Source organism: Phodopus roborovskii, unplaced genomic scaffold (assembly GCF_943737965.1).
Source record: "Phodopus roborovskii unplaced genomic scaffold, PHOROB, whole genome shotgun sequence".
NCBI classification, from domain to species: domain Eukaryota; kingdom Metazoa; phylum Chordata; class Mammalia; order Rodentia; family Cricetidae; genus Phodopus; species Phodopus roborovskii.
The window spans coordinates 194,046-219,564 of NW_026125959.1; the positions used below are offsets into that span (position 1 = coordinate 194,046).

General features: G+C 38.1%; 1 pseudogene; it reads left to right on the forward strand.

Annotated features, from left to right (window-relative positions):
- The first annotated feature begins 3,171 nt into the window (after positions 1-3,171).
- On the forward strand, positions 3,172-6,737 carry LOC127218168 (60S ribosomal protein L10-like; annotated as a pseudogene).
- Positions 6,738-25,519: the final 18,782 nt, after the last annotated feature.

A 25,519-nucleotide genomic window follows, 5' to 3' on the forward strand; every position in this document is an offset into this window, starting at 1 on the left:
TAGTTTCATAGACAGAATCAAAGCTGTAAAGATCATCGAGGGTCAGGGGAAGAAAGCACCCTTGAGTAGATTGACTGGATTTTACCCTCTGATTCTAGACAACTAGGGTTCACTGTACTTTTACTTTTGTTGCTGTTTGTTTAGGACAGGGTTTTTCTGTGTAGTCCTGGCTGTCCTGGAACTTGCTCTGTAGATCAGGCTGGCCTCGAACTTACAGAGATCTGCCTGTCCCTGCCTCCACAGTGCTGGGATTAAAGGCACGTGCCACCATACCCAGCTATTTTAGTTTGGAAGACTATCATGTACTAAAATTAAAATTCATCTAACAGTTCTTCCATGACAGAATGTTGCCTTCAAGTTCTTACTGATTTTTTTTTTTTTTTTTTTTTTTTTTTTAAGATCAGGTCTCATTGTATAGCCCTGGCTGGCCTGGGATTTCTTATGTAGACCAGGCTCGCTTGGAAGTCACAGAACTCCTCCTGCCTCTTGAGTGCTGGGATTAAAGGTGTTCACCACCTTGCCCAGCTGAAAGTTGTATTTAATTAGGTGTCCCAGGAATGAGGTAACAAATTTAGATAAACCAGATGTTATGTTGTTATTGCATTGGATCAGTTGGAAAGATGATGCTCACTTATCTGTGTGTGGTAGTTCATTCATGTAACCTGACATTGAGGAGGTTGAGGTAGGAGGATTTTGAGTTTGAGGGTAGTAGCTTTGGTAACTGAGCCTGAATTTATCTTGATTTATTTTTTTATTTTTTTTATTTATTTTTTTTTGTTTGTTTGTTTTTTGTTTTTGCCTGCCAACCTAAGAATTGCTGCAACTGAATTGAATTGGTGCTTCTTTGGACTGCCGTATTTCGTTTGAAGTGCTTTCCAGAACATGAGATGAGTTTTTGTTCAACTGCAGGCATAAAACCATATTCCAAGTAAATTCTTTTTTGTTTTGAAACATGATCTTCTGTAGCTCAGGCTGGCTTTGAACTTTCTGTGTAGTCAACTCTGACCTTGATTCATTGCCTCGCCTGAGTTCTGGGATGAAGGGCTTAAAACCATCATGCCCATCTTAAGTTCTTTTTATATCATTAACCACTTAGACCCAAATGTCTGTTGCTTTTCAGCAATGAACATGATTAAAAGCGAACTACATTTGATTCCCACATGGAAAGCCTAGTATAAACAGTAGGAAATATCCAATAAGGTCATATTCCCCACTGATGGTTGTACCCTACACTACTGCAGATAAAACTCTGCTCTCTGAATTTTGGAATGTTTTATCAAACAAATTCTTACTTGCAGGGTTAATCACTTGCAGGACTCTATTTTCTAAAGTCAACATAAGATTAACAGACTACTGAAAGCAAGATTGACTTTAGTGACATGAACTTTAGAGCAATATAAATTGTGTAGGTTCTTTATTGAAGAATAAAGGCTGAAGCAAAAATGACATGCAAATAAAAAATAGCAGTGATTCTCAAAGTATGAACTGCATCATAATACTTAGAGGGCTATAGATTGCTGGACCCGACCTCTACAGTTTCTGAATCAATGTTTTGATTTCCAACATTTCTCCTTTTTATAATATAAGCATTAAAGGATGTAAAACTTCTTATAAGGATTTAGCATTTTTATAGGTTTTTATTTTCATTCAGGTAAAAAATATTTTCTCATTTTTTTTATTTCTTCAACCCAGGGTCATTTAAAATTGTCAGCTAATTGTGAATATTCATGCCATTTTCCCATATATTTTCTTTGGTATTATTTCCTAATTTAATTCCGTTATAGTCAGAGGATATAATTGTTATGTTTTGAATCCTTTTAATTATGAGGATTTTTGACATAGTATCTCGTCTATAAACTATTGTCATTTGGAATGTCTTCCACTCTTACTTGGAGTATATACAGATCCTGTATTGTTTGCTAGGAATATCAGGTTAAGTTGGTTGATAAAGCTGTTAATTTTTTCTACTCCTTCACTTATTTTTCTGTCCCCTTGTTCTGTTGATTATTAGAAAGATATTTCAAGCTCAGATTAAAGTGTTGTGTTTGTTTCTTCTTTCAGTTCTATGAAAGTTTTGCTTTGTGTATTTTGAAGCATTCTTGTTAGGTTCAAACTGTTAGGCTTCTTATAGTCTCTTGAGGATATGACCCTTTGCAATTTGGAGATGATCCAGTTTGTACCTGTTAATGCTGAAATCTTTTTTAGCCGATGATAATGATCCCAGCTTTCTTTTTACTAGCTTTACTTTTTAACATGTTTATGTTTTAATCACAATGTCTTCTAGACAACTTTACGGCTGTGTGTTGCCTTCTAAAAAATCCAAATTGACAGTGTCTGCCTTTTGTTGAAGTGTTTAGATAATTTCAAGTCATGCAATTATTGATATGATTGGTTTTAGATCTCCCGTCATGCTGTTTGCCTGCTATTTGTTCTACATCTTCCTCATTTTCACCTTCTTTTGAATTGAGTATTATTCATAATTCTATTTTATATCTTAATGATGCTTGTGTCAACTCTCTCCACTGAGTCCACCCTTTGGGGCACTGGCCCAGTCCCTTCCCTTCTCTCTTTTTGAGACAGAGTCTCTATTATATAGCTCTGGCTGTCCTGAAATTTACTGTGTAGACCAGGCTGTCCTCGAACTTACAGTGCTGGGACTAAAGGCATGTACCACCACGCTTGGATAGCCCAGTCTGCCTTAAAGGAAGGCTGTTGTATTTTTCTGACCATTTGCATATATAGCAGTTATATAGCAGATATATTATAGAAATAATAGCATGAGTATATCCAACATTTGAAGGATTCCATGTGAAATATAAATAGACTTGAAGCAGTTAATCCATCTTATAAAGCCATTATACACACCACAATATTTTTATATTAATATGATTATTTTCCCTTTGTCTGCCATTATTTGAATTTTATGATAAGCTTATATTAAAGTGCTTATTATATTAGTTTGTTAACTTCTCATATAAGTCAGTTTCCTGAAGAAACTTAAATTGTTCAATACATATAATTATCAATGCATTCAGTGACCTGTTTAACGTACTTGAATTTCACCAGTAATGCTCACCTTCTAACATATCACACAGAGATAGCATAGTTGCTTTATTCCACAGGTCACTGATATAACCATTACATCTTCCTCCAAATAATTGGCTCTTAACCATGTGCCAGATGTTCCTAGGGAAAAGCAATATCACAATGCAGCCAGATTTGTTTATGTCCAGGTTCCAAGTCAGTATATGAGTTTATTTGAGCTGTTGTAACAAAATACCAGAGTGCAGGGTTCTAACAGAAACAGTTTTGGAGACAACAGATCTAAGATCAAAGTGTTGATATGTTTGTGTACTTTTCTTGGTCTTCCCTCTGTATGCTCTTGGTGTTCCTTTGTATGTTCAGATTTTCTCTTCATATGGATTGTAGTCAGATTGTATTAGGGCCTATTTAATATCTTTGTTTTAACCAAATCACTTTCTTAAAAGCCCTAGCTCCAATATAGTCACATTCTGAGATATTGGGGATTAGAGCTTCAATATGGATTAAGGAGCCACTTAATTGTAACAACAAAACTGGTCATCTTCTGTCAATCCACAGGCTTTTACTGAGACTGTTTCTGTATGTGTTATGTAGCAGGGCTGTTTCTTTTCTGTATTATTATTACTTTTTATTTTTGAGATAGCATTTCATTGTATAGCCCTGGCTAGCCTGGTGCTCACTATGCAGACCAGGCGGCCTTGAACTCACAGAGATTCACCTGCTTCTGCTTCTGAAGTGGTGAGATTAAAGGTGTGTACCACCACTCCTGGCAGGGTGGGTTTCTTTTGGCAAATTTAAGGGTGTAGTTTAGAATTATTTCTACTTTTGCTGTGAAATCAGGCACAACTTCCTTTGCTCCATTCTTGGGGTGAGAGCAATCAGTGCATATTAGTGTAAGTTGTTTAGACCTTCAAAGAATATATGAGTTTGGAGGTTTATAGGAATTCCACAAGTGTTGATATGTCATTGCCTATCATGAAGGGCTATTGATTAATATCTGGGTCAGGCTCCAGCTGTTTTACATGGTCTAAAGACTCTATTTGTTCATTATACAAGCCTTTGCCCAGCTGTGAGTCTTAAAACTATCCAGCTTGATTCAGGAATCTGCCTGACCCAGGTTGCTAAAGCCTTACTGTCTTCCGAAAGAGTGACCCTTCTACTCTTCTAATCTACTTAACTCACCATTTTCTTGTGAATGCCATTTATTAAAAGGAAATTCACTTTGTTCTAGCAGTCACACTACTGAATATATAAGCAGAGAGAATAAAATGAACATGCTGAAGAGACAGCTGCACTCCCATGTTCATTGAAGCAGTATTCTCAATCATTAAAAAATAGAAACAGCCAAAATGTACATCAAGTGATGAATGTATAAGGAAAGCATAGTACATTTATGCAATGGGATACTATTCAGCCAGGCAAAGGAATGAGTTTGTGACAAAATTGGATGGAACTGGAGATTATGTTAAATGAGTGAAAGAAGCCAGCCACAGAATGGCATGCACTGTATAACTTCTACTGTGTGGAATCTGGTAACAACTGATCTCATGCAGGTTGAGAGTAGAGTGCTTGTTACCAAAATCTGGGGAGGGATGGCTGAATGAGGAAAGGTTGAATAAGGGTGACTAAGTTATGGTTACTTAGATAGAAGAAAGTTCTGCTCTGCTATTACATAGTAGGGTGTCTGTAAATCATCCATTAATGGACTATACATAAAAAACTAGAAGAAAATATTTTGTTTTTACTATAAAGACATAATAATGAGGAAAAAGTTACATGTGATTTAAATATTACACAATGTGTACATGTACTAAAATATGGTATCCCATTAATATGTACAAATTTTGTTTTTATGAATCACTTAAAATAAATTTAAATAAATTAAAAATGAAAAATAATAGCTGAGTTTGTCTTTATTTCCTTTTTTTTTTTTTTGAGAAAGATTGTCCTTGAGCTCAGTCCTTGCATCACTATACAGCCAAGGTTGACCTCAAACTGACAATAATCCTTCCATCAAGCCTTCCTGGTTGTTTGTGTTTTGATGCCTAAACTGGTACCTATTTCTCACATATCTCTCTTCTGTCCTGTGGACCAATGTTTAATCCACCAGGCATGTTGTGTTGTTGCCATTGTAATTGCCTTAGCACAATTAGAAAACCTGCTTTGTACCCACAGATATTGAGTCTCCTTACTAAAATTATGTGGATGATACTTGGAAATAATTTATTCGTGGCTAAAGAAAATGTGGTACATTTACACAATGGAGTATTGCTCTGTTGTTAAAAACAATGACATGAAATGTGAAGGCAAATGGATAGAATGAGGAAAAAACCATCATAAGTGAGGTAACTCAGACCCAGAAAGGCAAAGATGGTATGTACTCACTTATAGGTTGATATTAGCTGTAAAGTAAAGAATAACCATGTTGTAATCCACAGCCCCAGAGATGCTAGATTGTTGACTACCCCAATTGTCATCAGAGAGCTTTCATTCAGTAATTGATGGAAACATATGCAGAGACCCACAGCCAATCATTGGACTGAACTCAGGGAATCCTGCTGAAGAGAGGGAGAAAGGATTGTACAAGCCAGGGGGTGTCAAGAACATCCCACAGAAACAATTAACCTGTGCTCAAAGGAGCCCGCGCAGGTCTGGATTGACAGCTAGAGAACTTGAATGGAGCCAACCTAGGCCCTCTACATATGTGTGACAGTTGTGTAGCTTGGTCTACTTGTGAGACTCCTAGCAGTGGTAGCAGAGGTTGTCCTTAATGCTTTGGCTGGCCTTTGAGAACCTACTCCTCATTACGGATTGCCTTATCCAGCCTTAATAAAAGGGGAAGTGCTTAGTCCTACCTCAACTTAATATGCCATGTTTTCTTGGTACCCATGGGAGGCTTGTCCCTTTCTGAACAGAAACAGAGGAGGAATAGATTGAGCGAGGGGGAAGATGGGAGGAAAGAAGGGAGGGGAAACTTCAGTTGTAATATAAAGTATGTGAATAAATTTAATTAATAAAAATATCACTAAAAAAGAAAAATAATTTATTTTCTCTTTTCCCTTGGCATACCAGCCAATGTCCTTTTGTCATCATGGGCCACGGCCACCCAGCCTGGTGTTAACCGGTATTGTAAGCAAAATAGTCTCACTTGTGCCAGGGCATCTCTGATGCCGAGATCTGCATCTTTGACTTGGGACAGAAGAAGGCACAAGTTGATGAATTCCCACTTTGTGTCCACATTGTATAAAATAAATATGAGCAAAGCTTCTTCAAAGCCCTGGATGGCTACTTTACTTGTGCCAACAGATACATGGTAAAGAGTTGTGGCAAGGATGACTTCCATATCAAAGTGAGGTTCCATCCTTTCCATGTCATCTACATCAACAAGATGTCCTGTGCTGGGCCTGACTGGCTCCACATAGGCATGTGTATGCCTTTGGACAGCTTCAAGGCACATAGGCCAAGTCATGATATCCATCTGTACCAAGCTGCAGAATAAGGAACATATGAAGGATGCTGTGTGTAAAGCCAAGTTCAAGCTCCCTGACCATCAGAAGATCCATATCTCAAAGATGTGGGGCTTCACCAAGTTTAATGCAGGTGGATATAAAGACATACTGGCTGAGAAGTGGCAAACTCCTGCTAGCTGTGGAGTCAAATATATCCCCAATATTAGTACCATGGACAAGTGGTAGGGCCTGCACTCCTGAGATTTTCCACAGTGATCTCCTATACCATGCAAACCATGTTCAGCAGTAAATCTCACATCCAGTCAAAACAAAGAGAAATGATTTATTCTGCATAAGCCATAAAGACCTCACTTGGCCTTTTTTTGTCTCAAGGTAGTCATTTCCCATGGGAATCTGAGCCTAGCAATAATACCTTCTACTTTAGTCCCATCATGAACACAATGTCTCCATCTTTTTAAAGATTTATCATATTTTTAATTCAGTATTTGTGTGGGTATGTACTCATGAGTGTGTGCCCGTGGAGTCCAGAAGAAGGCTTCAAATCCTCTGGAACTGGAAAGAGGCAGAAGTGAGCTGTCCGATGTTGGTGCTGGGAAATGAACTTGGGTCCCCTTCAAGAACAGTACACACTCGTATTCACTGAGCCATCTCTTTAGCCCCCAACTCTGTTTTAATAACTTTAAATCTGCATAAACAAGGGTAATTTGTATTATATACAGAACATTTTTGACATCACAGGCAGTGACTATATTCATAGTAGCTAATGATCTTTCTAAGTGGTGATCAAAGTTGATAGTTAAGTTACTCAGTTGTCAGTCTATCTGTTGTATAATACATAGATTGATGACCAGATAGGGAGTAATTCCTGGAAGTTCATTCCCAAATGATAAATAACCTTTGTAGTAGATATAACTTGGAAAAAAGGCTTTGGAGGTCCCTGGCCAAGAGCCTCATGACATGATAGGCTAGTGATATACTGAGCTGTAGCCCTGCCCCTATAACCCGCACAGTGGTTTGTTTCTAGAGCTCCATCATAGCTGTTATTTTTTGAATCTGAAATGTTTCTTATAAAGTTACTTTTAAACATTAACTTATTTTTAAAGTTTATATATCCCTATCCATGCCGCTCATCCTGCCTTTGCCCACCCAACCCCCTGTTAGACATTTCCATTTCTACTTTCCTGCCATATATACATGATTTTACATGCCTGTGTTTTGAACACTTGTTCCCCAGGTGGAGGTGCTCTTTTGAGGGACAATGGAAGCTTTAGAGGGTAGAGTCTAGTTGGTGCTAATAGTTTGCTAGGGGCAGGCCTTTCAGGATTATGTATAGCCTATCTCCTAGTTGCAGCTGTTTTCTGCCTTTCTGATCTCCTGGGTTGTGAGGAATCTCTACACCATATTCCCATAGCCATGAATTCTTTATCATAATGGACTGCTGGGGATTGAACCCAGGGCCTTGCCATGTAGTAGACTAGTGATCTAAAAGTGAGCTGAAGCCTTAGCCCTACAGTTGCTTGTTATGTAAACATTTTTATCTTAGAAAGGAAAGTCACATTCATTGACCGTTGGCTCCTAGTCTGAGTATAACAAGTGCTTTCCTTTCAGGCCATCCTCAACCTGTGTAGTTACACAGATAGAGATTTACTGGGGTATCTTAGCCACCCTGCAATATAGCTGCATTTTGGTAAGCCAAATTTTCTAAGATAGGGTGAAATTATAATTTATCCCATTAAGCTCTTATAAATTGTGGCATAAAAGTTTAATGATATAATTACATCAGTTCCTTCTGCATCCCTGAGGGATGAATTGTAAGGCTGCAGTGGATGCCTGAAAATTGGGACAATACTAAACCACAAATTCAATTCCTTTCTCTGTCTTAGCCAAACACTTGTCATGCTGTGCCTGTAGTTTTTTTTTTTTTGTTTTGTTTTGTTTTGTTTTTGTTTTTAGTTTGAGGCGTGACAGCAAAACTAACACAAATTTCTTCTTCCTTCTTTGCAATTTCATGGGTAGAGATTTTCATTCTTACCACAGATCTTAGCAGCTTCAGAATACTTCGTTGTTGTTTCTGTAAGTCCATAACTTTCACCTTTTCACTTAAAGGCAGTACTTTATCACTTTTCTTTGGAATATCCAAATTGTAAATATCACTAGTCTAGTACGTGGGGACTATTATTAAGCAAAGTAAGTGTTAATCAAAACTGAGTGATGGGGGATGTCCTTTTGTGTGTATGTTTCTCTTATTGGTTGATGAATAATACACTGATTGGCCAGTAGCCAGGCAGGAAGTATAGGCGAGGCTACCAGACTAGGAGAATTCTGGGGAGAGGATGCCGGGAAAAGCTGCCAGAGAGAAACCATGTGACTGATGAAGCAGTCGCATGCTGGAGCATTCTCAGGTAAGATAAGGCCATGTAGAAATACATAGATTAATAGGTATACGTTAATAATTAAGAGACACCTAGCCAGTAAAAACCCTGAGCCACTGGCCAAACAGTTTATAATTAATCTAAGTCTCTGTGTGTTTATTTGGGGCAAAGTGGCTGTGAGACCAGGTGGGACAGAAATTCTGTCAACAACCGAGCACAATGATACTGAAATGGCAAATCTAGTCATGAAAATACTAAGTGACTAAATTAGTGGCTAGTATATGAAGCTTGGAAACACTGAAACAATGACTCGCATCCTGGAAAGGCAGAGTAAAACAGCCTGAATTTATTTATAACTGCACATTTCAATTCTTTCTTTTTTCCTTTCTCTCTCTCTCTCTCTCTCTCTCTCTCTCTTTTGTATCTGTGTATGTAGTGCTGGGGGTTGGAAAGAGTGCCCTGAGCATACTAGGCAAGCTATTTATCACTGACCCATACTGCAGAACAAATATAAAGGTTTGTCTATGAACCCTCAATTTTACTTCATTACCCTGTGTTTGTATCATTATGCTAATTTTGATTAATGTGGCCTTTCAGTAATCTTGCTATCAGAAAGTGAGTTCTCTTACTTTGCTATTCCTTTTCTTCATTGTTTGGCTATTTAGAATCTCTTGTAATTCATTGTGAATTTCAGGATTAAGAGGAGGCATTGGGATTATGATAGTGATTACAATGAAACCATTGGCCACTTTGTGTACTAGTGACATCTTACTGTTAAGTTTCCTAATCTTTGAACATGGAATATCTTTCCATTTATTTGTTTCCTTTATGTTTTTGTAGCAATGTTTTATAATTTCCAGGCTATAAGCTTTAATCCCCTTTGTTGAATTTATTTCTAAATTTTGAAGTCCTTTTATGGTATTATAAATGGATTTTAAAATTTTTTCTTTTTAGTTTGTTCGTTGCTAGTGTATAAAACTGTCAGTATTTTGTGTGTTGATCTTAATTTCTGAAACTTTGCTGAATTCATTTAATAATTTTCATTTTTTGGTGTGCATTCATTAGGATTTCTCCATATACAAGGGCATGTCATCAAAGTACAGGGAACATTTTTTACTTCTTTTCCAATTTGAATGTCCCTTTCTCAAAGTGGCTGGAACTCCATGTCAATGTTGAATGACAGTGGTGAAATCAAGTATTTATTGTTATTGGTCTTAGGGAAAATAATTCCATATTCCACCATTAGGTATCATTATACTATTTACCTTTTTCTCAATTAACATTTATGTTTTATTTTTTAGAAAATGATTTATTTTTACACGTATCCGTGTTTTACATGAATGCATATATGTTTACTGTGTGCATTCCCAATGTCCAGGGAGGGCATCCGATCCCTTGGAACTGGAGTTACAGATGGTTATGGGCTGCCATGTGGGTACTGTGAACTGAACCCAGTTCTTCTGCAAATTACCAAGTGCTCTTAACCACTGAAACTATATCCAGTCTCCCGGTTAACATTTTTAAAAGTATATTTGGCCCGATAAAATCACTCAATTTTTCTTTGCTTGATAAATGGGTTTTAACCTTTTATTTTCAAACTCCTTTTACCTTTAAGTTTAAATTAAATTCCTATAGATTTTTGATAACATGTAGCTTTTAGTTGGATTGCTTTATCCAGTTGCACTTAATAATATTACATAGTTGACTTTATACCTGTCATTTTATTTGTTATTTTCTATAAATGTCCTTCTGGTTCATCTGCTCCCTTTACTTCCTTTTTTTTTTTTTTAACATTAAGGCAGCGGTTCTCAAGCTTCTTAATGCTGTGACACTTTAGTACAGTTCCTCATGTTGTGATGACCCCCAACTATAAAATTATTTTCAGTGCTACTCCATGACTGTTAATTTGCTAGTTATTAATCATAATGTAAATATCTCTGTTTTGTGATGGTCTTAGATGACCCCTGTGAAAGAGTCTTTCAACCTCCAAAGAGGTCATGACCCACAGCTTGAGAACAACTGCATTAAGGGAACATTTTTAATGGTATGCTTTAATTACTTTGATTATTTTTATTGTTCTTTTAGTTATTTTCTTACTGGTTAATGTATATGTTCCTTAACAAATAATAAATCCAGGATCAGTTGAAAATGTAATAAATTGAAAGTGAATGTAATATATTTATGCTACCAAACACCATAGCTTAACAAGATAGCACACTGAAGAGTGTCGGTTGTTTACCCTCTTTATTATGTGGTTAATGGGAGCTGTTATTTGTTGTCACATCCCAGCATAGCAAGGACATATTATATTCCATATTGCTATCCCAGGAAAAGATAAAAATTCAATATTTGGTTTCTACGGAATACATATCACTTTTTCATCATTGTAAATTCAAAAACTGTAAGTCAACTCATCAGAAATTGGGAATCATCCATTTATTTCCACTTGCCAGAGTCTACTTTATATCCTACTAGATAAGGGGAAAAAACCCAAAGTGTTTTTCCTGCTCTCATACACTCCCCACAACACTTCTGATATCAGATATGTGGGATTTCTCCTCACACACCAAGCAACCAATTTTCCAGGGTGTGAGTGCCAGCTGAGTGTCTGATTTGATTCAATTCTGACCTGTTGTACCTGAAAATAGCATTTGATCCTACAGGTCAAGTGATTCGTTCTCCATCACTGACCACCATTACCACTTTGCAATACCAGTTACAGTCTCCAGCCTGTTTTACCCATTTCTGACCAACCAGCTTGAAATTGAGAGTTTCTAAGATCACCTTCTTAGGCTTGATTAAGTTGCCACATAGCTTAGTACTCGGATAAATGCTTGTTTATTGGTTTATTATAAAGTCAAAGATACAGATAACAGCCAGATGGAAGAGATGCATGGTGCCATGTATTTAAAAAGTATATAGCTTCTGTAACCTTTTCTTTAGGACCCTCCTTGCTTCAGGAAGCTCACTTGTTCAACAGTCTTGAAGTGCCTGGAATCCTGCCTGTTGGAGGTTTTACGGAGGCTTCAGTACATGGGAATGGTTCATTACATCATTGACTATTGATGATCACCTCAACCTTTAGCCCTTTTCTTCTCCCCAGAAAGCTGATTGGGGGAATGTGGGATTCTCATAATGAGGTTGATTTCTCAGGCATTCACTTCCCATCATAAAGTAATTCAGGATCCCTCAACTACCATTCATCTATTAACATACAAGAAGTCACTTAGAACTTAAGAGACTTTAAGGGTCCAGGTGGAGAGGCCACATGTGTATTTCTTATTACATTACAGTATCACAAGTCTATACTAAGTTAATTTCAGTGACACACGGGGATGCTGCTCCTTTGTAGCTCTATCTTCTCTGTTCCATCTTTGAGCTATTGTGTATATTGTGTCTCTATATATTAAATAGTGACTAATATATTGTTTCATCTTTTTTAAGACTGTCTCTCTAGCTATCCCTGGCTATCATAGAATTTACCATGTAGACCAGTCTGGCTTCCCAAGTCTCTGCTTCCCAAGTGTTGGGATTAAAGAGATTACATGTGTGTGCCATCACACGTAGCCTTAATATAGTTTTAGGTCTTTCATTATTACTATGGTTTTTGGTTGTGCTGAAGGTTTCAGTGTGCTAATCAAGTATTTTTTACACTCGTCTCAGTTTTATAAATTTTAATGACACAAAGGACGAGTATGTATTTGCAGAATTATTAGATTTCCATTGCTGTGACAAAATACCTGAGGTAATTAACTGGAAGAAAGATTAATTTTGGTGGGGGGACTGATGTGAAGCAGAACATCCTGGCAGGAAGTAGAGTGGGTCAAAATGGCTTGCCACGTGGAAAGGGGTAAAGATGAAGAGAAGGAGCATCAGAAGGAGAAGAAGACAACAGCAAGAGGAGAGAAATGGGAGAAGGAACAGAGGGAGGGAGGTAGAAAGAGAGAAGACACACATATACAGAGAGAGAGGGAGGGAGAGGGAGAGAGAGAGAGAGAGGTTCTTGTAAAGATTTGTCTCCAAAAGCCTAATTTCCTTCATTCTAACTTCCTCCATTAGGCAGCTTGGAATCAAGCCTTCAATCCATGAACCTTCAAGGGCTATTCAAGATCCCAGAATTAATTATGCTGGTCTCTCTTCAGAGACAAAATTTCTCTGTTTAAAAGCCTTGGTTGTCTGAGAAATAGCTCTGTGGACAATTCATGCCTTGAACTCACAGAAATCCACCTGTCTCTGCCTCCTTAGTGCTGGAATTAAAGGCATCTGATGCCACCAGCCCTCCTCAGGCCCTTGTTCCCAAGTTGCCATGTGGTCTCTCCCTCCGACACCCTGGCTCCACTGGGATGCCAAATGTCATGAAATCCTCACCAGAGCTGAAATGATTGCAAAACTGTGCCCTTGAACCTCTAATGCCTCGAGTGAAATAAACTTCATTTCATTGTAAAATACTTCAAGTATTTTGTTACTGAAGTGGACAGATATGTCTTGTAAAAGATTTATGATACATTTTGAGTTAGTTTTATATATGGTATAATGTACATGTATGATTTCATTCTTGTGTATGTAGATATTCGGTAGACTGACTTTTCCTTTTTTCATTGAATGGATTTCAAACATTTGCCTTAAGTCAACTGGCTTATTTGGGGACACTCATTTCTACTGAATCGTCTACATGAAGCTGTAGCATAATGTTTGATTTCTGTTGTGGTAATATATTGCTTATGATCTAATAAAGCTTGCCTGGAGATCAGAATGCAAAGCTAGCCACAGCCATAGAGGTCAGGCAATGGTGGTTCATACCTTTTTTCTTTGCTTACTCATTTTTAAAAAACACTTTTTATTAATCTATTCTTTTACATTCCAATCCAAGTTCTCCCCCCTTCCTCTCCTTCTGCTCCCACTTCCCCCAACCTCACCTCCCATCTGCTACTCAGAGAGGGTAAAGCCTCCCCTAGGAAGTCTGCTCAGTCTGTTCCATCATCTTGTTGAGGCAGGACCAAGGCACCTCCCCACCCCCCCCACACCTCTGTGTCTAGACTGGCATGATATCTCTCCATATAGAATGGGCTCCTCTAAGTCATTTTGTGCATTAGAGTTAGATTTTGGACCCACTGTCAGTGGCCTCATGTATTGTCCCAGTCTCACCATTGCCACCTATATTGAGGGAGTCTAGTCCGATCTTATGCAGGTTCCCCATTTGTCAGACCTGAGTCAGTGATCTCTCACCAGCTAGGGTCAGCTGTGGGTTTTTCCATCATGGTCTTGACTCTTTTTTTCATATTATCGATACTCCCTCACTTCAATTGTATTCCAGGAGCTTGGCCCAATGGTTAGTTATAGATTTCTCTATTTGCTTCCATCTGTTTCTGGAAGAGGATTCTAGCTTCTTTGAGGTTGTGGATTGCAGGCTGAGTATCTTTTTCTTTATGTCTGGTATCCACTTATGGGTGAGTACATACTATATTTGTCTTTCTGGGTCTGGGGAAGAAGGCAGTACAGATCTTTAATCCCAGCAGCCATAGAGCCAGGAGGTGGTGGTTCAGGCCTTTACTCCTAGGACTCAGGAGACAGAGGCAGATGAATCTCTGTGAGTTCAAGGCCATTCTGGCCTACAGGAGAGTGTGTCAGTCTAAAAAAAGAAACAGAGCTCACACAAAAGTGAGCACGTGGGAGCTCAGGCTTTTAATGCTAGCACTGGAGAGGTATATAATAGGGGCTCAGTGTCTCATGCTGTATTCTGGCAATTAGTCTCCAGTCATGTTGAGGTCAGGATTGCCCCAGCCTTGGGAGAGGTAAGAGCTCTTTGGTGGCTTGGCTGCTTTGCTTCTCTGATCTTTAGCTTGAACCCCAACATGTATCTCTGGATTTTTATCATTCATAAGGTTTACTGATGAATGTTGTAATATTTCTTTTCTTTTTTTTTTTTTTTTAACACAAATTGGAAACCATGGCATTCAAGTAAAAGACCAATAAAACAAACAAACAAACAAAATGCCCAAAGTAATATGAGACAAAAAAGTCTACAAAATACTGTTGAGTTTATTTTGTGTTGGCCATCTGTTGCTGGTCTTGGGGCCTACCCTTGAGTGTTGTTAATATACCCAATGAGTCTCTATTGAAGAAAACTGATTTTTCCTTTTCAAATGGGTGTCAGTTGCAGATAGCTTATTGGTTAGGGGTGAGAGCCCATGTCCACTTTCCCCTCTCAGTGCTGCCAGCCTGTCTGACTTGAACCTGTGAAGGTCCTGTGCATGCTGCCACAGTCTTGAGAACTATCAACCTTGTTTTGTTCAGCTCTTTGGGGATTATTTTTAAAGAGACTACCGGTGTAGCTCAGTGGAATATTGTTGGCTTAGCATACTCAAGGTCCTGGGAGTAGATTGCTAATACTTCAAGTGAAAAATTGTTCTTTTGGCTCCTTGCACCCCTTGAATTCCAATATGAATCTGAGGATCAGCTAATGGTATTTGTAGAAAAGGCTGTTGGAATATTGCTAGAAATCAATTGTGTCTGTGGAGTGCTTTGGGTAGCATAACCATCCTGACAATACTAAGTCTATCCATGAGGGCTGGATGTTTCTCTATTTAGTTACATTTTTGTTAATTTTCTTGTATAGTATTTGTTGTTTTTCTGTGTGTAAGTCTTTTACCTCCTTAGATAAATTAGTTACAAGATATTTATTCTTTTAGGTGATATTGTAAATGGAATTAGTTTATTTTATTTTCAGATTGCTAACTGCTGATTTATAAAAACAAAACTACTTCTGACATGTAATTCTGTTGAAATCATATATTAATCTCTTGATTTCATATGTATTCATTGGAATTTTCTATATAGAGACTCTTACCTGTGAATAAAAGTAGTTTGTTTCACTTCTTCCTTTTTGATAGGTCTAATGACTATGGTTTAAATTCTGTCTAATTTTCCTTATGCTTTCTTGTTTGACCCATTTCTGTTTAATAATGTAATGTTTAATTTCTGGGGATTTTTCTTGTTACTGATTTATAGTTTCATTATCTTGTCTACAGGAGATTGCCTGGGTTACCATGACATAATACCATGGACAGTTTTTCATAAATAACAGACATCGCATTTCTTTCAGTTCTGCAGGATAGAAATCCATCATCAAGAAGTGAGTGGACACAAGGAGGGTTGTTTTTTGTTGAGGTTTGTCTTCCTAGCTTGGAGAGAGCCACATTCTTGTGGTGTGTCTTCTACTTCCCAGTCCCACAACCTGCTCTTCCACCTTTGCTTCTGGGGATTGAACCTAGAGCATTGCACATAGTAGGCAAGTGCCCAACAACTGAGCTTAATCACAAGCCTCCCTTTTAGTTTTTATTTTGATACTAGATTTCACTAAATTCCCCTTGATGGCCTTGTAGTACCCATTTTCTCTCTTCCAAGTAGCTGGGATTATAGGCTTGCAACACTAGGCACATCAATATTCCATTGTACACAAACACAGCTGTCCTGTTGGATTAGGACCCCGTTCTTCTGATCCCTTCTGACCTTAGTTACTTTCTCCTTCTTTTTTTCTTTTGGAACTCTAGAGATTAAACCGGAGCCTTTTTTTCATGCTAGGCAAGTGCTGAGATTCACCTCAGTCTCCTCAATTATTATTTTTGGGTTTTTTGTTTATTTATTTATTTTTTGTTTTGTTTTTGGTTTTTCAAGACAAGATTTCTCTGCATTGCTTTGGAAACTGAACTGGAACTAGCTCTGTAGACCAGGCTGGCCTCGAACTCACAGAGATCCTCCTGCCTCTGCCTCCCTAGTGCTGGGATTAAAGGTGTGCATCAACAACACCAGGCTCTCAATTACTATTTTTTTAATGGTTTCATCTCTAAACATATTATCATTGAGGGTCTAGATCTTCAGCATATGAATTGGAGAAAATGTGATTCAATAGAGTTCGCTAGTTTTTTTTTTTTTCCCTGAAGTAGTCCTTTTGTTTAACAACTTACACAAACTGTTTTTTTTTTTTGTTGTTGTTTGTTTATTTTTTGTATGTTCCTTGTGCCTGTGGTCAGTGAAGTCATTGTTTCTTTAGTTCATGTTTAGTTAATATTTCACCAAAGATTTTCTTTAATATCCCGAGCATAAAACTAAATAGAAAACAAAGGAAGCATAAAAGCAAAACCCAAATCAACCCAAAAACCTCTTCCAGTATTTGCACATTAGCCGTGGGTCATGGCAGCTCTTCAACCCATATTAGACTTGCACTGAGCCTAGATATAAGTGTCATTCTTTTTGCATCTTTTCTGTTGTGTGCATCTTGTCATAGACATACACGCAATTTTCTAAATTCCCCTATATACAATACAATATTTTAATTTTCCAAACCATTACCCCCAGTTTCTACCCAGCTTCCAGATAGTCTGTTGTCTCAACTATGTTTTGCCTCAAGTGTCTGTAGCTTTATCATCCTCCTTGTGATACAGCAGTAGTACCATGTTTCCTATCTGAGGTCCAAGTTTGTTTGAAGTTTGGACTAGTGTCTTCTAGAATTCCTGCATAAAAATGAAAACAGACATATCAGTTTGTGAGTAAGTAGCTTCTATCTTTTAGCTAAATCTGAGGAGTTTCATGCCATAATTAGTACAGTTTTTGTTTTCCTTCTTTCCTCTCCTGGGGTGTATATTCCGTATAAGTTAATGCACTTAATGATCCTCACACTCATGTGAATTCTAATTTTTCCTCATTCTTTTCCGTCTCTATTGTTTCAGTTGCAGAATCTCTTTCAGCAACTCTGCTGACTCTTTCACTGTAGCGCTCCAGTTGAACATCAAGCTGTCATTTCAATTTTTATACTTTTCAATATGAGCTTTCATTTTTATACTTTCTGTTTTCTGCTAATTTTGTTATCATACTCACTGCTTTAAGCATAGTTTTGTTTAATTCTTCAACTATATTATAGATATCATTACAGATGCTTGGAAGTCTTTGTTAAGTCTGAACTCTAGGCCCTCTCAGAGGCCACTTCTGCTACTCATTCACCCACCTGATTGTGCATACTTTTCTGCATCCTTATCTGTTTAATATTTTATGTTGAAGATTAGACATTTCACATAATATATTGTTGCATCTCTGGGTACTGATGTCCCTGCATTAGGGACTTTTAAATGAAATACTTGTTTTAAAGTTTAGAAACTCAGCTAAACTATTTTAGTGAAGTCTATTTCGACCACGATTTAAAACATGGATGTCACTCTTCAGAGGACACGCCTGGGGTGTTCACACAGTCCCCACTGGATGATGCAATTTTAGCAAAGCTCTTTTTCACTGTCACTTCCCTCATATCTTTGTTAAACTGTCTCTCTGTACTATAGCCAATAGTTTGGCCCCTACTAATTCCTATCTTGATTGCCGCAATCTTGATAATAAAAGGTTTTATAATTTTTGGTGCATTTAGTGACATGGTTGATATTGTTGGAGATTGAACCCTAGGCATCATGCATATGTTCTACTACTAAGATATGCCCCCAGCCCTGGAAGTCATTGGATTTTCTTTCTACCATAGGAGGGCTTTTCTTTTTTTCTTTTGTTGATACCTTTGTTTTTGTTTTATTTTTTATTATTTATTTATTTATTTTTTATAAACAAGTCCATTTAAATGAAAACAAAAATTTATAGACAATATTTGGGAATTTGGGCAAACTACTTCCTCCTGGTAAGGGGCGCTGTCATGGGGGATTCTAAGAAGATGCAGAAATCCTGGCTGTAGTCTGTAAGGCTGCTTTGTCCAGCTGTTTTGAATGTAGGATCACCTGGTACTCTGTTTCAGGCGGTCTGGCTTGATCAAACCACATTAGTCTGGAAGGAATCCACATCTTTTCATTTTCTGTGGAAAAAAAAAATAGAAATATGTTTCCCCAGTAACTTGTCCTTGAACTTAAATTTTGGAGTCGAAGTATTTTTTTTATTTAATTTATTATTTTACATGTCGATCCCAGTTCCCTCTTCCTTTCTCCCTCCCTCCTTCCCTTCCTCCCTTTTACCCTCTCTGCCCTCTCACATGCACTCTAACTACCCTCCCCTCCCATCCCCCACCCCAATTCCATATGTAGGGGAATGCCATCCAGTTGGGGTCATGTAGATCTGACAGGTCATGTGAAGTAGGGACTAGGGCTTCTCTCCTGTCTCTAGGTTAAGGGAGTTATCCCTCAATGGGGGATGTGTTAGCAAGGTCCTTTTGTGCACCAGGGATACATCCTGGCTCCACTGTCTGAGGTCCCTTAGACTGCTCAGTCCTTCTGGATGAGACCCATATTCAGGGGGGCCTGAGTCAGTCCCATGCTGGCTTCCCAGCTATGAGTCTGGGGGCCCGTTAGCTCCTCCTTGCTCAGGTAAGTCGTCTCTATGTGTTTCTGCCGCCTGGTCTTGTCCTCTCCATCTGCATCTGAGTTCTACTTCGACTCAGTGTTTATATATGGGTGTTTGCTCCTGTTTAAAACAGGAATTAGATGAGGGCTCCATGAATAAGTTAGTTGTTGCTCTCACTATCCAGGAAGGGCATTTATGGTAGCCTTTCCACAGAAGCTCAAATTGTTAGTTGGCTGCAGTCTTGTAGTTCTCTCGACCTTTCTTTGTGTTCAATTTTATCTTCAAACCAATATTGGCTCCCTTTTTATTTTCTCTCTCTCTCTCTCTCTCTCTCTCTCTCTCTCTCTCTCTCTCTCTCACTTCTGTCTTCTATTCCTAACCAGGCTCAATCTTCCAGGTCGCACGTGTTTTCCATTCCTCTCCCTCGTTTTCTCCTACTTCTAACTCCATTTGCTGCCACCCCCCACTTCCCCTGTGCTCTGGGGGACTTGTCCCTTCCCAGTTCTGTGAGGGACTTTAGATGAATCTCTTAGAATACACCTTGTTCCTCTGGTGGTGTGAATTATAGGCTGGTGATCCTTTGATCTAGGTCTAAAATCCATATATGAGTGAGTACATACTATGTTCCTCTTTTTGTGACTGGGTTACCTCATTCAGGATGGTTTCTTCAAGTACCATCCACTTGCCTGCGAATTTCAAGATACCATTATTTTTTTCTGCAGAGTAGTATTCCATTGTGTAGATGTGCCACATCTTCATTAACTATTCTTCAATTGAGGGGCATCTAGGTTGCTTCTAGGTTCTTGCTATTACAAATAGTGCTGCTATGAACATAGTTGAACAGATGTCTTTGTTGCATGGATGTGAATCCTTTGGGTATATGCCTAAGAGGGGGATTGCCGGGTCCTGTGGTAAACTAATTCCCATTTTCCTGAGGAACTGCCATACTGATCTCCAAAATGGCTTGTACGAGTTTGCACTCCCACCAGCAATGGAGGACTGTTCCCATTTCTCCACATCCTCTCCAATATGAGTCATCATTGGTGTTTCTAATTTTAGCCATTCTGGCAGGAGTTAAGATGGTATTTCAAAGTTGTTTTGATTTGCATTTCCCTGATAGCTAAGGATGTGGAGCACCTGTCTTAAGTGTCTTTCAGCCTTTTTGATTTCCTCTACTGAGAATTCTTTCTTCAGGTCTGTACCCCATTTTTAATAGGGTTATTTGGTGTTTTGTTGACTAGTTTCTTGAATTCTTTGTATATTTTGGAGATCAGCCCTTTGTCGGATATAGGATTGGTGAACATCTTTTCCCAGTCTGTGGGCTGCCGTTTGGTCTTGTCGACTGTGTCCTTTGCCTTTTTTTACTGTCTCTTTCCCTGATTTTCTCCTGTCTGTAGTTTATTTCTCTCACTCTCAGTATTCCTTACTTGCCTATAGTTAATTGTCTAGAATATAATCCTCATGAGCTTTCCCTCTTATTCATTAGCATGTTCAGTTCATGTTTAGTCAGTCATGAAGGTGACACAGGGAAACACAGTTTCACAGCAAACTCCTTGTTTGTCTGGCTCCTATGATTTCCACATCCCCTTTTCCATAATGTTCCCTGAGACTTACATGGAAGTTGTTTTGTAACTTTATCAGTTGGGGTTGCATTTTGATTTGTTGTGGTTTTCTATAATGATCCTTTTTGTTGCAAAAAGATGTTTCCTTGATGTGGGGTGAGAGTTACACTTATCTATATGTGGGCTGAAGGACAAATACATAGACTATAGTTCGGGAATTTTGCTGGTTTAGTAAAACACTGGCTTTCCTCTAAGATCCATGACTACTCACTGTGTTGTTGACTAGATCTCCAGTACTAGGCACATTTTTTTGTTGAAAAGATCTTAAGTCCAATTATAGAGCTGTTGGTTACTGCCCAGGTATTCATGCCACTGTTGCCCTTAGAGTTACAGTGCCATGCTGGTTGTTGTACTTCATAGGTATCATTATTGAGTAGGACTTTCTGTTGATTCCTTTCTTTGGAAACTTGCATTGGGCTTTCTGGTACCATGAAAGCTGGTCCTCAGGGAGGAGGCTTTCGGTCCACTTCCAGCTCAGGTGTCCCTGGGCTTTGTGTCTGAAATACATGGTGTCTTCTAGTAAAGAACTTGTTAAAACATAGGTCAGTGATGATTCTTTTTTTTTCTGTTGTATAGTTTTAAACTAGCACTGTCTATGTGATAAAGTTCACTGAACATCTTTTTACAGCCCTACTCATCATGCATGTTTCATTTCTGTGATTTTTGAACTCTGGAAGTCCAGCATTTTATTTCCCATGTTTATCCTTAATGTTCTTGAATTTTCTTCTTTCATCTAGAACATATATAATAACTTTGATGCTTTTTGAAAATCGATTGATTCTTTTTTTATTAGTTTTATTTTTGTGGCTCCTTTGAAGATCTAATAATTGTTCTTATGTGACAGATGTGATTTTAACTAGGCAAGGTGCTAGTTGTTTCTGTTACCATTAATTTTCTTGAATTTTGTTCTGGGACACAGTAAAATTATTTGTGAATAATTTGATCCTATTTAAGACTTGTTTTTAGGGTTTGCTGGGCAGATCCAGAGCACCCTTTAGCATATTTTCCCCTGCTATTCACCTTATAAAATCCTTGTGTGTATTCAATTTTTTCCATTCTAGCTAGCTGCAAAAGGAGATCCAGATATTGCTTCCTGGGCTTCTTTTGTTTGGTTTTCTGAGATCCCCACTTTGGAGATCATTGTCATGTAGTATTATTCTATGTACCGTTTTAAAAGTCATTAAAATTCCAGGCATATGACTTCCACAATCCAATGACAAGGAGTTGTTGAGTGAAAATGAGTACAATGTCTATGAAGATTTTCCTTTAAGAAAATTTTCTGACATTTAAAACCATTGTCAGTGTCACTAAAATAACACTGACATGTGCTAAGTATTCCAAGAGCTGTCATTTTAAGATTCCTTTAATTTGATGAGAAACATTTGGTCCCCTGTTGTTGGAAAAGAGGACAATATATAATACCTGCTGTGTACACAGCCCATCCCTCTGAAAGCCTTAGAAATAACCATGTTGTTACTCATCCAACTGCTCCAGAGCCTCAGGTAATGAGGGTGGAGGGTTATGGAAATGTCAAGTTTGGAAAGTAGAATAAAACCAGTGTTAGGTTCACACTAATTGGTAACTGGTGACTCAGTTTGATAACATAGTAGTGATGGGTCACATTCAAGTACAGTCATTTGATTTGATGCTCATGGGAAGATGGAACACATTTTAAAGTACAAATTCTCTCTCTCTCTCTCTCTCTCTCTCTCTCTCTCTCTCTCTGTGTGTGTGTGTGTGTGTGTGTGTGTGTGTGTGTGTGTCTGAGATTCGGCCCAGGGCTTTACTCATGATGAGCATGTTTTATCACTAATCCAAGACCTAAGAACCCCAGACCCAATTCAGGAATTTATAACTACCATATGAATATTTCAGAGCTACCTGGAAGCTTATATATATGAAGAGTTTTTGTAGCTTATTCCAGAGTCTTAAAGGTATTTATGACCAAACTAAGAGTTTTTCTCACCCCCTCACTGAAACCCTTCTCAGCAAGCCATTTATTGCTTTGGTCTTCATTTTAGACCACTAAGTATAATTATGATTTCTTGCATGAATAGAGGGTTATGTACTGGGACATGGGCAACTTAACAATGACTATACCACTTAAAAATGACACCCCTTAACCAGAGCCCATTAACTACCCATAGTCCATCAATGCAAATTTAGTTAAAAATTAGTTTTTAATTTTTTGAGACATTTTCTCATATAGGCCAGAATTTATTATATTGCCAAAAATGACCTTGAACTCCTGATCCTACCACTTTTACCTCCAAAGTGATAGGATTGCAGTTGTGTACCCCAATGCTAAGAGTTAAAATAACCTAAAATTGGTTAAAATAATCAATGATAAGGTTTAAAAAGAATTGAGCTGGGGAGATAGCTCCATTCACAAAGTGCTTGACATGTAAGTATGAAGACCTGAGTTTGGTTCCCAGAATTCATATAAATAAAAAACCATGTGTGGGGACACACACACACACACACACACACACCTCATATGATTTTAAACCCTGTTAATGATGTTTAATAAGGATCAGGAAAAACAAATAGGCTGAATAGATGTTTATTCAGGAAGAAATAACTTACAACATAGACAGATGAACAACAGCAGGTTCCTGGTCCCAAGGATGCCTCCGGATGTACTCTGTCCCTGTGCTGCAAGCAAGAGAGCTCTCAGAGTCCCCTCATCAGACTTGGTTCCCCCAGGTAAGGTCTGGCCCTGTCTCCACCCCCCAATGGGCGTGGTCTATGCCACAGGTGTGGACAAAGTGAATATCTCACTACACCCTGTTCCTTTTTTTCCTGTCTCTTATTTTCCTTTCCTTTTTTGTCAACAGTTTTAGCAAAATGATGGCTCTTGGTAGGTGAGATTGTTATGAAGACAGTACATTGGATCACACTAGAAATAGTCCATGTAATAAGTAACTTTTTTAGTGATGAACTGGGACTATAGTATCTTTTAAAAAAGAGTCATATGAAATGAAGTTGTTTCTGATAGTTGCAGCTGTCCAAACCTCTTAGGTGAATAGCAAGCAGAAAACTTTATAAGCTGATAACCAAAAAATAATGTTCTGGTATTATAGGCGTGTGAAATCATATCTGGCTGCAGCATTCTGAGATGGGAGGCTCACTTGAGCTCAGGAATTGGAGACCTGCCTGGGCAACACTGTGAGACTCTAAGATGCATGAAAAACAAAAAGCAGAAACATAAGAAGTGTACTTCAAATTGCCCTGTTAAGATAATCATACTGAGGTGGTAAGACAGATTGCAAATATGAAGTTGTCTCCAGGTTACTCAGTCTATAGGATAGTCACAGAAGCACCAAATGCTATCCTAAACTAATTATAAGTTTTAAAAGGATTTATTCATTTACAATAGTTATTTATTCATTTATTTATGTATACACACACACATACATGTCAGCTTTTTATCATATAGCTTCTGAATATTGCATTCTGATGGTCAGGCTAGGTGGCAACCTTTACTTGCTGGCCCAGATGCAATTTTTTCTTTTTTTTTTTTAACATAGTGACCTCATGTAGCCCAGACTGACCTTGAACCAGCAGTTTTACCTGCTTCAGCCTCTTGAGTGCTGGGATTACAAGCTTGAGCCACTACAATAACAAGAATTGTAATCACATCATCCATCTACTACTACGCCCTGCTCTTCCATGTTGGGGATTAACTTTAGGGCCGCTAGCATTCCCCAACTACATTATTTCCCTAGCTCTTCAAACATTTCTCTTCCTTCCTTCCTTCCCTCTCTCCCTTCCTTCCTCCCTTCCCCCCTCCCTCCCTCCTTCCTTCCTTCATCTCCCTAGGTCACAGAGGCTGGCTTTGAACAGCTAGGCCTTGTTCTTGCAATTCCTTGCTTAAGCATGAGATTACAGGTTTCAGCCACCCAAACCTGGCTTAAAACTGTAATTTTTATAGCTTGTTCGGAAGCTATTTCCTAGCTATGTCTGTTTTTCAAGCTAGGAAATAGCTTCCGAATTTAGAGGAAATAATGATTGGTGGAAAAGGGTTAAAAATGACGGTGCTTCCTATTTCATTTTGGATTATTTGCCGAGTGTTTCCCCTGGATAGTTTTACATTTTATAGGATACTCAACTGCAGTATCCTGTCGCCTTGCTGCAGGCAGATTCTTTGTGATCCAAAAGCAACTTCAGGTTTGCATTTTATTGGGTCTCTCTGAAACACATTACTCTAATAAAATGCTTCCTAATTATTCAGGGTGTTTTATATATGGTATGAGGGTGGATTTGTAAGTATAAATTAAGAATATTTTGACTAATTTGTCAGTCATCTACACTCTGTGATATTTTAACAGCAAAATGTTTGCTTTCCTTGTACAGTGAATTATGTTTTATCTTGAGTAGAGTTGTCATTGCTACAGCTGAATTGATTTGAGTTTGCTGACATAGTCAGGGGCAGGGTCTGAGACTCTACTAATTCATAAAGTTGACCTGAGTATTTTGGCGAAGATTTGTGAAGAAATTGCCTTTCAAGACCATAAACCTGTTCAAATATTTTTAAAAATGTTCACTTAAGATGTACTGTTTTCTATCATAAATATCTGAATCTTCTAGAATTGATAAACACTGAATCATGCTACTGTGCTAGAATGAGTATTTTAATATTCAAAGAGAAACTGACTAGTTTTTCAATGTCACTGCATATGTGAAAAAT